General features: G+C 29.2%; 1 protein-coding gene and 5 non-coding genes across 6 annotated transcripts in view; 1 reads left to right on the top strand and 5 right to left on the bottom strand.

Annotated features, from left to right (window-relative positions):
- The window catches only part of LOC107442117 (alpha-catulin), a 313,254-nt gene that overhangs the window by 200,703 nt on the left and 95,117 nt on the right, over window positions 1-17,434 (top strand). The gene's annotated exons all lie outside the window — the stretch shown is intronic.
- TRNAP-AGG (transfer RNA proline (anticodon AGG)) lies at window positions 283-354 on the bottom strand. The gene has a single exon. It is a non-coding gene; the product is annotated as a tRNA-Pro (tRNA).
- Window positions 589-660, bottom strand: TRNAP-AGG (transfer RNA proline (anticodon AGG)). The gene has a single exon. It is a non-coding gene; the product is annotated as a tRNA-Pro (tRNA).
- On the bottom strand, window positions 5,525-5,596 carry TRNAP-CGG (transfer RNA proline (anticodon CGG)). Its single transcript has one exon. It is a non-coding gene; the product is annotated as a tRNA-Pro (tRNA).
- TRNAP-CGG (transfer RNA proline (anticodon CGG)) lies at window positions 6,884-6,955 on the bottom strand. The gene has a single exon. It is a non-coding gene; the product is annotated as a tRNA-Pro (tRNA).
- Window positions 9,139-9,210, bottom strand: TRNAP-CGG (transfer RNA proline (anticodon CGG)). The gene has a single exon. It is a non-coding gene; the product is annotated as a tRNA-Pro (tRNA).

Genomic DNA, 17,434 nt, shown 5'->3' with positions numbered 1-17,434 from the left:
CCTCTCGCACCCTAAGCAAAAATCATACCCCTTGACCACCGTGCCACAAAACTACTGCTTTCGAATGATTTCGAAATAATATTTTTATTTCCTTTCCGTTTAGAAAGTTTACTTCTTGACCAGGTGTTTAAGAACTAGGTGTTAAGAATATAACTATAGTTTCGCACTTTTTTACGACCCTTGTTTAATGCAGAAATGAACGGAAACAGTTTTGACATTTTACAGGAAAATAATCACATACTTAAAAAAAAAAAATTGAAGCAACTATTTTTTGCAAAATACGGGCACGGCCGGGAATTGAACCCGGGACCTCTCGCACCCTAAGCGAGAATCATACCCCTAGACCACCGTGCCACAAAACTACTGCTTTCGAATGATTTCGAAATAATATTTTTATTTCCTTTCGGTTCAGAAAGTTTACTTCTTGACCAGGTGTTTAAGAACTAGGTGTTAAGAATATAACTATAGTTTCACACTTTTTCACGACCCATGTTTGATGCAGAAATGAACGGACGCACTTTTGACATTTGACAGGAAAATAATCATATATTTAAAAAAAAATTGAAGTAACTATTTTTTGCAAAATACGGGGACGGCCGGGAATTGAACCCGGGACCTCTCGCACCCTAAGCGAGAATCATACCCCTAGACCACCGTGCCACGTTACAGGTTAAAAAGATTTGTAATTTCAAAATAAATTTTTGTTTCCTATTTATTTAAAAAGTTTATTTACTTATTGACCAGGTGTTCAAGAAATAATCTTCAGATTTAGAGAAAGGAGAAATACTGTTTTGTATCCTATACATTATTGAAACCAAATATTTATTGTGTTGATCAGCTATGATGATGTACAACATAAAAAAAAGCTTAATAACAAAATTTAAAGAAATTTAGAATTATTCTTGAACGAATAATTTTGCAGCATATATGATATACTATTTGATGGATGATAAGACAAAATGTTTTAGACTAATAATGCCCAAGTCTTAATGATTCAACAACATTTTGGATACTAAGAATAAAGTTTGTGAATTAAACTGGAAACTTACAAAAAGAATCTAGTCTTAAACCTTTTTGCTTCAATTTAAAAAAAAATTAAAGATATTCGTAAAAGTATGAAGCGTAATTCAAACTGTTAAGAACTACAAAATCTAAAACTACACTAGTTTTCGATAAAATATAGAACTTAACTCACAGTTGAATTGCATCTGCTGAAATAAGTACTGAATGCTAAATACTATTCTAAGTTAGTTTATAATTAAAAGAAACTGTCATTTCTTTTGAAATTTGCTCAAAATTGTATCTAATTCTAATGTATCTTAAAGTACATCCGATTGGAAATAATTCGAATACGAAATGGCTGTATTTTAGACCAAACACTTTGTATATTCAATTAATAATACAAATTCATAAAAAAGGGAATATTGGGAACAATCATGTAAAATTTATGGCGAAAAAAATTCCAGAAAATTTACTTATGCGTGATGTTTATTCGGATAGTCAATTATAAAACGCAAACCACAGCAAAAATTTTCTAAATACTTTTTTAAAAATTATTTCTTTTCATGTTTCTCCATTTTCTACATAGTTTTCATATATGTTTTAACATTTGATAAACGCGTTCCAAAAAATGTGTGTCAGAGTCATAGAAGGCTTCCATGAATGAAGATACCTAGTCTTGAAATGCTTCTCTCAATCTTGATATCTACAGCAAAACACTGGCAGATGGGTAATTCCATAAGGAAGCGGAACTATACTCAGTTACAAATTAAGAAAAAACTATTATCCATTTGGAGAGAGACTGTTTGCTTCAACGTGCATGCCAAATGGATGCCAAGATCTCAGCGTGAACGCATATCAAAACCGCCAACTCTTGAAACGACGTTGCACAACCTTATTTTTGCTTTCTTTCTTAAATCGTGTGAAATGAGGGAAGCAAAACCTATAGAATAATTAATTAACAAGTAAAAAGATTGAATAAAAATGATAGATGAAATTTGTAACATCTGTTTGCATTTAAAGTAACTGATAAAAGAATAATAAGTATTGTTTTTGGGAGGCGATTTTCTTCTACAGAGAAACAAAAGTAAAAATTCTTTATCTCGCATTTGATTTCTAAAGGGCATGTCAGCATAGGACTCGCCTTTTTTAATGATCCAATCAAATCCAGTGTTCTTGCAATATCATATAGTTGTTTCTTTTTCAAGAACGAATGATGTCCTTATTTATTGAAATAGGTCACCAAGTCTAGGATTCCAGTTAGACTACGAAATTATAAACTTTTTTCTTTAATAATTCCATGATATATCTCGTAAAAGATAGCACAAATTAAATAGCACGAATTAAATTTCCGTCTGACGTGTTTAACTTTTAAAAGCTTTAATATTGTTTTGAAAGCAAAATTCTATAATTTGATAACGAAATAAAATGGAACTATATGTAGTCGTGGATGATTACTTATCCTATATCTCAATGGTCTTTACTTAACTTGCAAGGAAGTAATGTTAATATCACTCAGCGTCAAGTCTGAAATCAGCGGATGATGATTAATATGTTTCCATACAAAATATTTCATCAGGTTTTGAGTGTGAATAACAAAATGGATTCTGGCATTGTCATGAAGCAATGAAACTTCATCACATGATCTATTCATAAATTTCCGTTGCTGAAACGTGTGTTGGCATCATAAACTAAGTCACTGATCGCTATTTACAGTCTACGGACCGATCAATAGTGACATTTAGAGCTGACACTGCAACAGTACCAGTGCAAATGACGTCGTTAAACGAGCAAGGCATGCTGGAATCTGGTACACAATCGCGTTTTAATGTTCGCTTGACATTTAATTAACAACTCTGATTCTGAACTTATTTTTTGAATGATGCTGTTTCTGAATGCTCGTTTCTTAGAAGCTTTTAAATGATGATATAATACTTAATAATATTCATGTTGAAATGAGTTAATGGTGTTCATGAAATAATGAATTTATAATGAAGTAAATAATTATATTCCTGATGTAATGTAATCCATTACATCAAGAGCATCATTATTTACCAATCTCTCTTCTGTAAAGTACTCATACGCAAGGATGAAGGGTCATAACAGGCTTCTCGAAGAGCACACAGGAACCACCCCCTTTCCGGCAGTTGCAAAAATTTCAAGTGTTGACTAGCGTTAGTCGGCTAGTTTGCTTAAGTAAAAGCAATTGTTAGGATTTTGGTTATGAGAATGTAAGAAATCTGAATTATCCTCGTAGTTTTAGAACAGCTTCTAAATGATGATATTCACGGTGTAATGAGTTAATGATATAATGAATTTATAATGAAGTAAATAATGATGTTCTTGATGAAATGGATTAATTAGGATTTAGGTTATGAAAATATAATAAATGATGTTTAGCAAATAATGGTAAACGTAATGCAAGAGATATTTAAAACAATGAAATTTGCTTTGTTTTTTCAAACCATGTTGCTACAAATATAAACTATATTATTGTTTTTGACTTTTTATAAACAGATACGTACCAAATTATTTAATATGAAACAATAACTTCTTTTCGCACATCAAATTATAAAAAAAAACGAATTGGAAGAAAATTTACAAAAATAATTCAATGGTCAATTTCATCAATAAAATATTTTTTCAGTTATTCAATAAAAGATTTTTTCCGTCAGTTCTAAACTCAAAACAGGTTTTTCATTAGAAAACAAATTGAGAAAAAGCTAAATATGCACATCTATTAAATGAATAATACTTAAAGAAAAGCATTTGTACTGCTGTTCAAATAGAAAAACTCATATACTTGCAATTTCATAAAATCTTATTAAAGAGAAATCAGAATTATAACTTAGAAAGAAATATCAATAGTATAGAGAGAAAGATTTTCAAACTCTTACGTTTGTTCAATTTTAAACAAAGTTTTTAATCAAGCCTTAAAATTTTACATATCAAAAATGAATTTTTTATGGGAAAAAAAGTATTCGTAAAAAATTGATTGGCTCTAAACGTTACGCAGAATAAGAAAAGAGAAGTATCTTTATCTCTAAGGTTTCATATGGCGGCGTCAAAGTCGTTTATACCAGTGATACGCTAGATTAGAATAAAAATAACTATAACAGATATGAATTAGGTGTCCTTTATTAGACGCAGCTTACTTGTATAAACTTCAATAATAACGATATTTATGTAATCTGGTCAGACTCAAAATCATCAATACTTGATTTTGGCACAAGTAATAGAATTTCTTTTGATATTCAACAAGAACTACAACACACATCAATTCGAATTTCCTGGATTAAAGCACACAGCAATAGAGTAGGTAATGAAAAAGCAGATGATTTAGCTAAACAATCTACGAGACAACCGAAAAATTATGTATACCCACTTCCAGTTTCATATCTTAAACGACGTATTAAAGATTCTCTTCTAACAAAATGGCAATTTCAATGGAATAATTCAGACAGAGGCAGACGTCTATTCAAAATTATTAACAATGCTACTTTTTTCAAAACAATTCCTCCAAAACAAGTCATCTGGTTCTTGACGGGTCATGGACCATTTCCAACCTTCTTTAATTATCTGCATATAACAGATACTGATCTTTGCACCTGCGGCCAACAAGGTTCGCCTGAACATTATCTCACTAGTTGTTCCTACACTGTCTCCTGGCATAGTCGTCAACCTAGCCCAACAGATTTAGAAATTTGGCAGAAAACTTTTATTACAAACAATACTTTAAACAAAAGATTAATAACAGTAAAGAACTTCTTAGCGGATAATGACTATCTATTAAAATTTTAATAACTTCCCATTTCACACGTATTATATTTTTTTTTGTTTTATTTCTTCTTAAATTCCACACTTTCAGTAAAATCTGTTCTTTTTTTTTTAATTTCTAAATTTTTTTCTTTAAATATTATGCTATTTAGGCTGGAGTGGAGCTGGACCATCGGCCAAGTCCTGGGCTATATGGTTAAGGGTTTTCATAACCTAGGTACATGCTCAGGGCTTGGAGGAAAGAAAAAAAAAGCTTACTTGTATAATAATAGTAGTAAAAATAATAATAATAATCGTGATTACCGCGTCGATACTGCGAAGTCTTTTTCTCAATAACTTTCCGATAGTTCAAAGTCTATATTGTGGTATTGTGGAATAGCATTAAACAGACTTTAAATATTTGTATGCATTGATAACTATACACATTTAAACCACTTTTAACACTTTGACGCTGATGAGACAAAGATGTCCTTTTTATCGATATTTTTACTGACGCTCCAATTACAAGATAAAAATATATTTTGGTATTTTTTTATGATAAAAAATAGTTCATAGCTGCAAAAAAATCTGTTAATTTATTGGAATTATATTTGCACTGAAATATAATATCCAGTGAAGGCAGATAGATTTTTTTTTACAAATTAATCTATAATTGTTTGTGTAAATTAAAATCATTTAAGGGATGAATAGCAGTTTCTTTTAGATCCAAATAACTGCAATTAAGTGTTAGTTAAAACATTTAAAACACGGGCACAGCCAGGAATTGAACCCGGGACCTCTCGCACCCGAAGCGAGAATCATACCTCTAGACCACTGTGCCACACGATAGAAAACTTAATTTGAACTTTAATTAAATGGAAAAAAATCATAAAATTAATAAAATGAAGTAATTGCTTAAATATTTACACAACTGTTTTTTTTTTATTCTCAACTCACGCATATGCTTCATTGAGAACGGAAACAATAAATATACGGAACGTATTCTTTAAACCTATATTTAAAGAGTATTTATTTTTGAAACGAATATGAAAGTTCATTAAAAAAATCATGCATAAAAGAGATAATAATTTCATTTTGTGCAAAGATACCCCCATAATAGAGGGACGAGACTCCATCAACTTTCCCTTTCTAAAATCACCATGCGCGTAAGGTTCGATATCATTCAAACTGATGCGCATGTGATGTTTAAAATAATGAACCATAATTACATAAAAAATACTGAAGATCACGATCTTAAATATTATCTTATCTTACGTATGAGTATGATGTTATCCAAGTATTTGTGGGAATAAGCAGTTTTTTCCACGTTAACACCAAATCTTTTCATATTCAATTTAAAGGACGTCATTTAATTCTAAGCATTTAAAATAGAATAAGGATGCACTTAATACTCACAAATTCACATCAAATGAGATTTATTTTCATTTCCGAAAAAACAGATGTTGTCGAGCTTTGAATATCATCTGTAGTCTGTTTACATTTGAATACAAATTGTGGTGATTTATTGGAAATCTTCGATCCTACTATGCACCAACCAAAACAAAAGGATACTGTAAAATATGCGTGTATGTTTTTAGTTATACTTGAATTTACGCCTTCCAATGGGATGAATCGCGTTAGAACCCAGCAATGACTCTTCAATAGGAATTCAGCACCTGTCTCGTACCGGTCACAGTGCTGACGTAAAATATCCTCAGTGGTAAACGTGTCATGGGATAAAGTCCCCTATCCCCCAGGCTAACCGTGGGAGGTTTTCGTGGTTATCTAAAAATTGTGATGGAAACTTCATCATATTTTCTATTTTACGATTATATTTTTTATAATTGAAAAAAAAAACAAGTATTTAACTGCAAAAAAAATGTAAGTAAATACGTACAAACAAACGTTTGGGCAGTGTTAATTGAAAAATTAAGACTGTGCTGAATATTAAACACATGATGAATACAATGAATGGTATATTATCTTCATAACAGACACAATATGTAAACCATCGAAACACGATCTGGAAAAAAGATTATTCCGAAACAAGAGAACGGAAAACCACGTAGAGAAAATTTTCCTACTCCATAATGTGCCATAATCAAAAATTTTCATATCAATGACATTCGGGCACAGCCGGGAATTGAACCCGGGACCTCTCGCACCCGAAGCGAGAATCATACCCCTAGACCACTGTGCCACAGGTTGTCTAATTTACGTTGAAATTCAATTGAGTTTAAAAACAATGCGAGAAAGAGAGATTGTGATTAATAATTTCTTCATTGCTTACGCAACAGTGTTTTTAATCTCAATGACTCGTCTGTGTTGTTTTCAGAAAGATAACGAATGTAGATATACGATAAGTATTTTTTAAATCGCATTTATTTTTAAAACAAATATGAAAATTCATCAATAAAAAATATTTAAATACGAAATTTTTATTTCCTTTTGTAACAAGATATTTAAAAAATTAAGGGATGTGACTAGCTCAACTTTTCCGCGTTGAAACAACCATGCACATATGGTTTTAAATTGTTCAAACTTATCTATATGTTAACTTCAAAAAGATGATGGATATAGATTTACATAGAAAGATTAAAGCCATATTTACATGGATACAATATTTATAAGGGAAGATTAACTGTCACGATCTTGACTATAAATATTTTATAATTAATGCGGTTTTGTTTAGCTTAAATTAAGCTTTTCACTCCAGAAATGCAGTTTTTTTTTTAATTCAGGCTCGAATATATTCCGAAATATACCCTGCCATTTTTTTATTTATTTTTTTGCATTTTTCACTTCTCCGAAATGCGCATCTTTTCCACTTTAGCAAATGTTCCATAAATTCAAAGCTTTGCGATAACGGAAAGTGTTTTAATTTTTTCTTAATTATTCATTAAATATTCATTATCTCAAAATGAACTAAATTTTTCGACTCGGTTAATTGAGATAATAGTGAAATTTTCCTCTTTAAATTCCTTTTTCTTTACAAATTGGGGTGAAAAGTTAAAGAGCATGATTTGATGATCATCAAATAAATGTTTACTTTAGTCCTATAATGCCAATTTATTTCTTCAGTTCCATACAAATCTCGAAAAATTTAGTTGCAATTTTATGAAACTTTAGTTATTCTTTAACATACAACAACTAAGGAGATTATATTTTTCAATATTAAATGGAATTTGAGCTAAATATGGAAAATGTTACTGTTTTTTTTTTTTGCTGCATATCCTTTGAATACCAGTATCGCTAGACGATTTCCAGGCATTATATCAGATTGCTTAGCTGGTTTATAATGATACTTCTGATGAAAGTTTCAGAATTTCCCGAAAGAACTTAGTTTCATTGGAAATAATTTTAGGAAATTCCATTTACTAAATGTCTACCGATTGCATTCTAGAGATGATTATTTGAAATCAAATCCGGTGATTGAGATGGTCATCTCTCAGAATATTATGGTGAAAAAATGTCATGAAGCACTTTACTTCACGTGAACACAAAATTCAGCCTTCATATACAGTACAGAACCCGTTATCCGGAAATCAGAAAACCGGAAAACCTAAAAACCGGAACAAAATTCGATAAATTTTCTCGCCATTTTTAAATTTTTTTTTTCTTTTCCTTGTAAGATTTTACGATTTTTCTTTCTTTTCTTAAAGAGGTTTACCTTACCATCATTTTGGAAATAATCATTAGTGTATTACTTCATTGTTTTTTCTTATTTTTAAGATTATTTCCAATTTTTTTTTAGTTGGGTTTAACAATAAAAAAACGGCTTTTTGTAGTGATTCAGAAAACCGGAAAAATCAGTTATCCGGAATAGCGATGGTCCCGACCGTTCCGGATAATCGGTTCCCTACTGTATAATGTAAAGAATGCAATCTGAACATTAGAATGAGAAAAGCTTACAGTAACACTCACTCATTCACACCAAGTGAGAATTATTTTCACTCACGAAAACACTGATATTGGCGAGCTTTGAGCATTGGCTGTACATATGAATGCAGATTGGCGCGAGTCTTCGATGCTGCTACAATCAACCAAAACAAAGAGTCACCGCAAAAATATGTAAATATGATTGTAATTGCGGAATATGGATAATTATATTTTAATGTTTAAATCACTGTGAACTCTAATGAGTGATTTTATCATGTAGAATTTCTCTCAGCTTCCGTTCTGTTAAGCACATTTCGAATTCGTCTTAACATTCTTCCTGTGCTACACGTATGTTTGATTTACAAGCAAATTATAGATTAAGAATAAGTGCCTCTAACTATCAATGTCCGATATTATCATTGATCCAGAGAAATTTTAAAAAATATTAAGAAGTTGAATAATATAGCTCAATTATTAACAAAAAATTACCAGAAAAAAAGACCCGGGCACAGCCGGGAATTGAACCCGGGACCTCTCGCACCCGAAGCGAGAATCATACCCCTAGACCACTGTGCCACATGAAAAGTACCTCTAAGTTTGATTTCAATTAAATATAAAAGTCATAACAGGAAAAAAATGTCATAAAACGAAATAATTGCATCAATGCTTACACAACTGTGCCTCTATACACAGCGACTCTCTCATGCTATTTTGTATTAAAATCGTAATACAAAGAAGCAAAAAAGCTTTTATTATTGAAAGCACAGGTGGTCACGAACAAGAAATCGTGAACAATAGATTCCACTATTGTTCATCTTTAATTTTAAACAGTTTGAATTTCTCAGAAGTATATTAATACATTTTAATCTGTATATAAGAGCTTAAATATTCAGCAAAAAAACTATTTTACTACTAACTATGACAGGAAAGGCTAGAAAAACTAATTTGTTAATTTTAATTCTTTCGTTCTAAACTTTCAAATTTAAAAAGAATCAATTAAATAAAAAAAACAGATTATTTAGTTTTATTTCTTTCAAGTTAAACTTTGAGACTTCATCACTAAAGATTCTATTTCAGCATGAGTCCCATTTTTTCCTCTTAAGCTGTTAAAATGGGAAAAACACAAGAGATTAAATAACACACATCTAAAGTCGACAAATTAAACAACGGATTTCTTTTACTATACTATTTTTTTTTTTTACTTAGACCAACGAAACTGTGAAAAGTTAGACTACATTTTTAGCCTACTTATTTTGTAACAAATGTCCATAAACAATTCCAACCTACATTTTAAGGAATAAATAAACACGAATTTTTAGTTTACTTACTTCAATGATTAGTAGGGTAAATAAAGATTATGATAAAAATGTTCCTCAATTAAGCTTTACAATGAAAAATTGACACTTTATTAAAAATATGAAAACTTTATAAAGTATTTAAATTTTATTTTTTTACTCCTCACACCAAAGTTTGAAACTGAGCAATTAGGAAAGAGCATATCAATAAAAATCTGAAGAACTTTAATAGTTTAAAAAAAGTATTTTGCTTCGTTAGAAATCACGTTTATCTTTCATTTTCTCATTTGAGCTTAAATAATATTTATGAATTTATGCAACTTATGCAATGTCCAAAAATAAAGCAAAGATTCTGCTATTTAAAAGATTTCCAAAAATGTGCCATTATTTAATACTACGATATTAAGAGTTCATGCAATGCGACAAGAAATCAGTAAATATGAGTCCAAGTGTTCTTTTCCAACATCCAAACTTTCAGCAATTTTTAGAAGAAACTATTGAATCAATTTAAAAACAAGTTTTTTTTGTTTGATTTTGAAAATATAAGTTTTTTTCTTGAATGTTCTAACCCCAGCAGCAAATTGACTTGGGCCCTCATTCGACCAATATTCATGAATCTTTGCCCAATAGCGTTTTAAAAGGCCGTTATTTTCGAATACTGGCCATATATAGAATTGTCCGATTTACTCGATATTTTACATCGACTTTACAACCAATATAGGCCCTATATGGAATTATCATATTCACTCGATATTTAATAGTTATAATTCAAGCAATATCGGCCGTATATAGGCCGATATTGGTCAAATATTGGCCTATATAAAACGAATTGATATTGGCCTATACAGAACGAATATTAAAATATCTAGACTTTCTAATATTGATCCCTCGGTTTATGTTCATAACCGGTTATGTGACAATTTTGAGCCCAACTGAGGCCAACGTAAAATTGTTGCTAGGGAATATGCTATAATAATAACTCTTCAATTACATTATATTTAATTTAGTGAAACTGAATGAAGAAGTTAAGAAAAAAAATAAACAAACGACTGAAATTTAAAAAACACGTACTTTAAAATAGGAATCATAACAGGTGAAACAAAATAATTTTTTTTATTTATGGATAGTGACTTTATGCAAAGGTGATCAAAACCTTGGTTTTTCACAAAAACTGGATTATAGGTTGGTAAAAAAACTAACTTGACCATAAATACGAAATAAATGAACGATTGGGAATTTTTAAAAAAATGATAAAAAGAAATACAAGAAAAAAATAGGCGCGATGATATGCGTGACGAAACAAGATACAACTTTCAGAAAATTTATTAATATTTAGAGCATTATTTTTTTTTAAAAAAAAGTTGCGTCCCTGCATGAATAACAAGGATAAGTCAAAAAAGGCAAAACTTGTGCATTGCTTCCAATTTTTTTAGTAGCTATAATGAAAAAGAATTAAAAATATCAATGATTTTATATTCTTTGACAACACAGTAAATATTAGTCATAATTCTATTTTTTAAGTAATCATAGTTACTCTGGAGTATTCTACAAGTATTCTAAACTGTAGAAAATATTTCCTTTTTCTCCATTTGTTTCCCCTTCATCAGCTGGTCAAAAAGTAAATAAATATTCTGAATATATAATGAAGCGCGCAACAATTTGACCCGGATATGGATAGATTCTCCCTGAGGGAGAATCATATCACCCTAGGGATATGATTCTCACTGAGGGTGCAATTCTCAGGTTTAATTTCCGGTCGAATCTAGATTCCGCCAATTTTAAGTCTTCATTAATATTTTCTATATTAAGTCTTCCCAATTATTTTCTGCATAAAATATAGAAATGATAAACAAAAAATAAAATTATTTAATCTAATTAATTAATACAAAAATAAAAGGTTTGCTAAATTGCACTTTATTATCTTACCATTAATATATTTTTGTATCAAAGTATCCTAAAAACTCTTTAACTAAATTACTATCCCCTTAGTTTTGGAACAAATACTAACAAAAGTTTATGTATCGAGTCCCATTTCTTTCAGAAGAATCAGCAATTTTTAGCTTAATAAATTTAAATTACGCGTTTGCTTATTTTAATGAAAGAAGAGGAAAAATTGGGTTTTGTTATATACGAATCAGCTATGTAATTTAAATTTTTAAAAGGAAAACTAATATTTTATTTAAAAAACTACTTAGAATTTTCTATTAAACATCGCAGAATTGAAAATGATGCAATTAACAAATGAATAACACGCATGAAAATTAGTAACACACAATCAGTTTCGAAAAGAATCTCCATGCATTTAAAAGTCACATTCACCAAATAAGATTTTTTTTCTTTATCTATTTTAAAATAATTTAATAAACATCATAAAATATTTTCATAAAAAGTAGAAATGCATGTATTTCTTAATATACGAAAAAAAACTCTGTAATTTAAAATATTTTAGAAAATTCTCCGTGGTTTAATATTATGCACAAATAAATGTATTAAGAAATGCATTAGTATGTCTTATGTAATTTAAGAGTTCATGCAATATAACTCGAAATTAATAAAGATGAGACGAGTATTCTTTATCAGCAAGTTTTCATTTACCCAATTTTGTTGTAATGTTTTTAAGAGATGGCAATAAAAAAACACTTTTGTATAATGTAATAAGATTTTTTTCTTCTTAATTCCAGTGAATTTCAACTTAAAAACTAAAAGAAAACCAAGTATGGAAAAGAAAAAAAGGGATACTTTAAAATGACTCCAACAACAGGAGTAAGATTAAGACGTTTTTTGAAATTAGGTTTAATAGTTTCACATAAAAACTACATTAAAGTGTAGCGCAAAAAATGACTTAAACGTAAGTAAAAAAAAAATGAATGACTAGAAATTTAAAAGGAAAGAAAAAAAAACGAAATGGAAGAAGCGTGGAAAAACTATGCATGTTAAAATGTACAACATAACAAAAGGATCTACAAAAACAAGTTTTGAAAAATAGATACAGTAGGGTTTTTCCATCTTTTTTTCAGAAAAGCTGCATACATTGGAGAAAGCAAACAAAAAATATAGTAGAACTTGTAATTAATTTTTTTCACTGCCTTTTGTTAATAAAATATTATAAAACTATTTTATATTAAAAAAACCCTGAGGTTTTCTGTCAAGTAATACAGCAATAATAGTCAAGTTTTTGGATTTTTAAGTAACTATAGTTTTGCTAGAAGAGGGCTATCTTCAATATACACGAGGGCTATCTTCGATATTCCGAACATGTTTGTAATTATTAACGCTACTTTTTGTTAAAGGGGAAAAACCCGTAAAATCTAGAAGTACGTCAAAGAAAGGTTAAAGTCTTAATAGCAATAAGATAATAAGATATTATCATTAAATTTTTTATTTTCGTAAGCATTAAAAATATTCACAAATGTAATTTTCCTTTAGATTTAAATATTTTTGATTAAAAAAAATTGCTTCAATTTTTTTTTGTATTGTAATATATTACTAGCTGCTTAATGCTTAAGGTATTAGAAATAAAATGCAATTAAATCTTTTTTGGACGATGCATTAAAACTATATTTAATGTCAGTTCAGAAATTGTAGTTCGTAATTGATAAATCGAAGTTTATCTTCAGTTGAAAATTTAAACTATAACGTTAACATGCAAAGGAAACTAAAATCAAACATGTTATGGACTAAGTCTGAGTATATGCGAGCTGGAGAGAAAGATTTTGAGAATGTAGAGTCTATAATTACCTGAATAATTTAAATTATAACAAAAAAAATTGCGCAGAATCAAGAGAATTCAAAATAGTGAGTGTAGAGTTTACATCTTAATTTTTATAATAGCATTAAATAGTAAAATTTTTATTATGTTTCAATATTTCATGCACAGAATGTTTCAGATTCTGTACTTTTCGTATCCGAAGAGAGAATCATATCCTTTGAGTACTATACTTTACGAAAATTGCTTTTTATTTATAGGGCTTTATATTGATATTAAGGCATCATAAATTCGCGTTAAAATCACTTCACTCCCAGCATGTTTTTAATAAGAGATACCATTCGCGACAACTAAGTTTACATTATTATTAAAGTAACATAAACCTGTTATAGTGTTAGTAATATTTTTATATTATTAATGTAATTAATATATTATTATTAATTATTTTTTGTTATAATTTATTGTAATTATTACAAAAATAATTAGTAATTCATTCTAATTCGTTGCAATCACTGATTAATCACTCCTCTCGCAAACATGCTAGAAATGACATATTATTACTTTAAGATTTTTTTTCCCACGTTTATAGGTGAGGCTCGGTAAGAGTTTTTCTCATGATGGTTAGACAATACAATAATTGGATTATTGGCTTTTTAAACTTTTTGCACTATAAAGTTACATTGTTTCCTAGTTAACCACATAAAATTTACATGATTGTTATTTCTTTGTAATCTAATTTTGGATAATTATCTTTCATTCTATTTTGAATAGAATACTTTTGACCAGATATTTCATGTTATTTCTAAGTTTATCTTCAAAATAGTTTTTTTCCAACATGACATAATAATATAAGTTATCATTTATCACATTTATATCAGTAAGTGGATCGGCAAGTACGGAGTTGTTAATTGAAAGCGCTAAATTAATTGGAAGAAAAAACTTTTATTATTCTAAATGTAGTTTATAAAAACTAATTGCACACTTTTGATGAAAACCTATTAAGTAGTATACTACTCTGTATTTATAAGTAAGACAATATTGTGTTAACCTATATCAAAAGTTCCAATATTGTCTGCAATTTATTCTTTTAAAACTTTAACTTTATTTAAGCTTTAATAAATACATTAATAAATTTTTTATCAATATATCACTAAGGACATGATCCATAACATTATCTTTACATTATTCTAAGACGTGGGAAATGATGTTTCTCCTCTCTTTATGTATTGATTCTTAAACACATACTCAATAAGTAATTAATAGGAAATAAAACATTTACTTAATATTTGGAAATCTTTTTAACTGAGAGGTATCTCGGTATGGTTCTCGATTACAGTACAAGAGGTTCCTGGTTCAGTTCCCAGACGTGGCCTGATAGTTTTTTTAAACATATTTTAAAAGGAAACACAGCAACTATTTAAAATTCTATACCAGACAGTATTATTTATGAAAATGTCTGTTAGAAACGGAAAATCATGCTTAGCTTTTGAAAAAAAAACTGTTACTTTCAAGAAAATTGTAAAGAAATGTGAGTTCATTGAAAACAATTAACAAAACAGGATGTTTAAAAAAATTTAAAGAAATTAATGTTCCCCTTAAAGAAACAAATATATTTGTACAAAACAATCAAAACGATGTTTAGACAGTCAAAGTATTTATTTATTTATTTACTTTTTATATTTGTCGTTGAACAGCTGACCTAATTTTTCGGTTTACGACTTCTAATATTCAACTCCATAGCCTTGAAATTTTGAACTAACGCAGAAGACAAGGAAACTCTTGGATCAGTACCCCCAGAGGTACTGATTTGTTATGGTAACATGGAGGACTTTGCGATTCGACGGATTTAACGTGCATTATAACGACACGTGGAGACTTCAACCGGTGGGGACAGAACCCACGAACTCTTGGACATGGGTGCGGTGCCCTGCCAACCAGGCTATCTCGACCTAGTCAAAATGTTTGTTTCAGGCGCAGGATTTGGAATGATACTGATTGTATGGATTTCAAAAGTTCTTTAACCAGTCACGGTACATATTAGTAACTACGCTTTATAGTTTAGTTACAGTATTGTGAAATTACAACGTACTATGAATTTCATCAAACTAGACTTCTAGTAAATAGTGATAAAATTAAATACATTGAAAGCAATTCTTAATCTATGCCACAAGTAAATAGGTGCTTCATGCTTCAAAGTTGCAAATTTTTTTCTCACTATTCATGAATAATCTTTATTAGTAAATGGGGTAGTATCGTATAATACGTTACATCAAATAAAAACTTTCAGAGGTATAATAATTAACGATAGTAGTCTTGAATTATTATAAGCAAAATTTTAATTTTTGTTAAAGATTTTCAGTCGAATCATCGAATCAGTAACAATTATCAATTCTGTAAGGTTAATTTAGGTATTGATAATACTAGAGGGCTATGACTTCAGTGTTTGCTGCTTATCGTCATACAAAGTCGCTTTGCGAGTCATTCGTTGTTACTCTGAGATAGCTTTAAAAGACGTTATATCGGGCTTGGGTTACAATATTCCTTTTAAGAAAAAATTTAAAATGAAATAATAAAAAAACTACAGCATGCAAAAAAGTTCATTGAAAAAATATATATATGTATTTTTTGAATGTTTAATTTTATTTCTAATTCTCTTTTGAAAAAGGAAATAAAAATTTCAAGTTTAAACACCTTAAACTATAAGGACAGCTACAAATATTTTTTTTCTTCAAATTTTACTTATATATTCAGGAAGACGAAATCAAACAGTGTTATAAGCGACTCTTTTAACTATATATACATTTCAAAGTAAATTTGTAATCACCTGAATTAAGTTTTAAACTCTATATGAAAATAATGAATTCAAGAGGAATTCGAAATGTTATAAATAGCGTTTTAATCTTAAAATTGCTAAAGAACAAAAATTTTCTCGTATTTGAATTCCTTGTGTGCAGCCGTGTTTGAACCCGGAATCTCTCTCATTTGAAAGAGGAATAATAACCTCTAGACTTCTATGCCTACGAAAGAATGATTTTTATTTGTCTTTTCAAGCAATAAAAAATTATGAAACCTGGCACCCAAAAAATTTAATCTCTTGCATGTTTGCGGGAAAAGTTAATTTTACTTACCTACCATGTTTTATTGATATTTATAAGTTATATTTGTAGAAAGTCATGGTAGTTATTGTACTTTACTCTTCTCGAAAATTGACAGAAATGAAATGGTTATACTCCTCGATTTTTCTCCTTTTGCAGTGAAGCTGCTCGTTGTGTGAGTCTTTCTCGTGACTGTTAAACAGTAATAATAATAACTTTATCATAGCCCTATTATATGCAGCAATACAAAACACTCTATTTGATTCACATTGGTTAATCGTACTAAATTTGGCATGATTTTCTTCTACTTGCAACCTAACTTTGGGTTGGTATGATTCATGCAACAGATATTAATCGGAAAAAATACTTTTGATCGGAACTTTATGCAAGTTTGTTATTTTAGTTATAATACATTTTTTTCTAATTTTATGAATGAGTAGAATTAATAATTTATATCAATTTAGGGATTTTTAATTATGGATATTTTCGTTAAAATAAATTAAATATTTAAAATTACATTTCTTTAATTAAATTTTAATAGTTTGTCATATGATTTTGATAAAAACCTTTTTGACATATACTACACTGTGTTTACACTTAAGTCCTTCTTGTGAGACATATGTAAAAAGATAGAAATTAATTTTAACTTCAGCCGGCCAGGTGACCGAGCGGTTAGCGTGCCTGACTGCGAAGCCATAGGCTGC

The sequence above is a fragment of the Parasteatoda tepidariorum genome, chromosome 8 (assembly GCF_982258835.1).
Source record: "Parasteatoda tepidariorum strain Cologne lab strain chromosome 8, Ptep-v5.0, whole genome shotgun sequence".
Classification (NCBI taxonomy): domain Eukaryota; kingdom Metazoa; phylum Arthropoda; class Arachnida; order Araneae; family Theridiidae; genus Parasteatoda; species Parasteatoda tepidariorum.
This window is presented reverse-complemented; position numbering and strand designations above follow the sequence as displayed.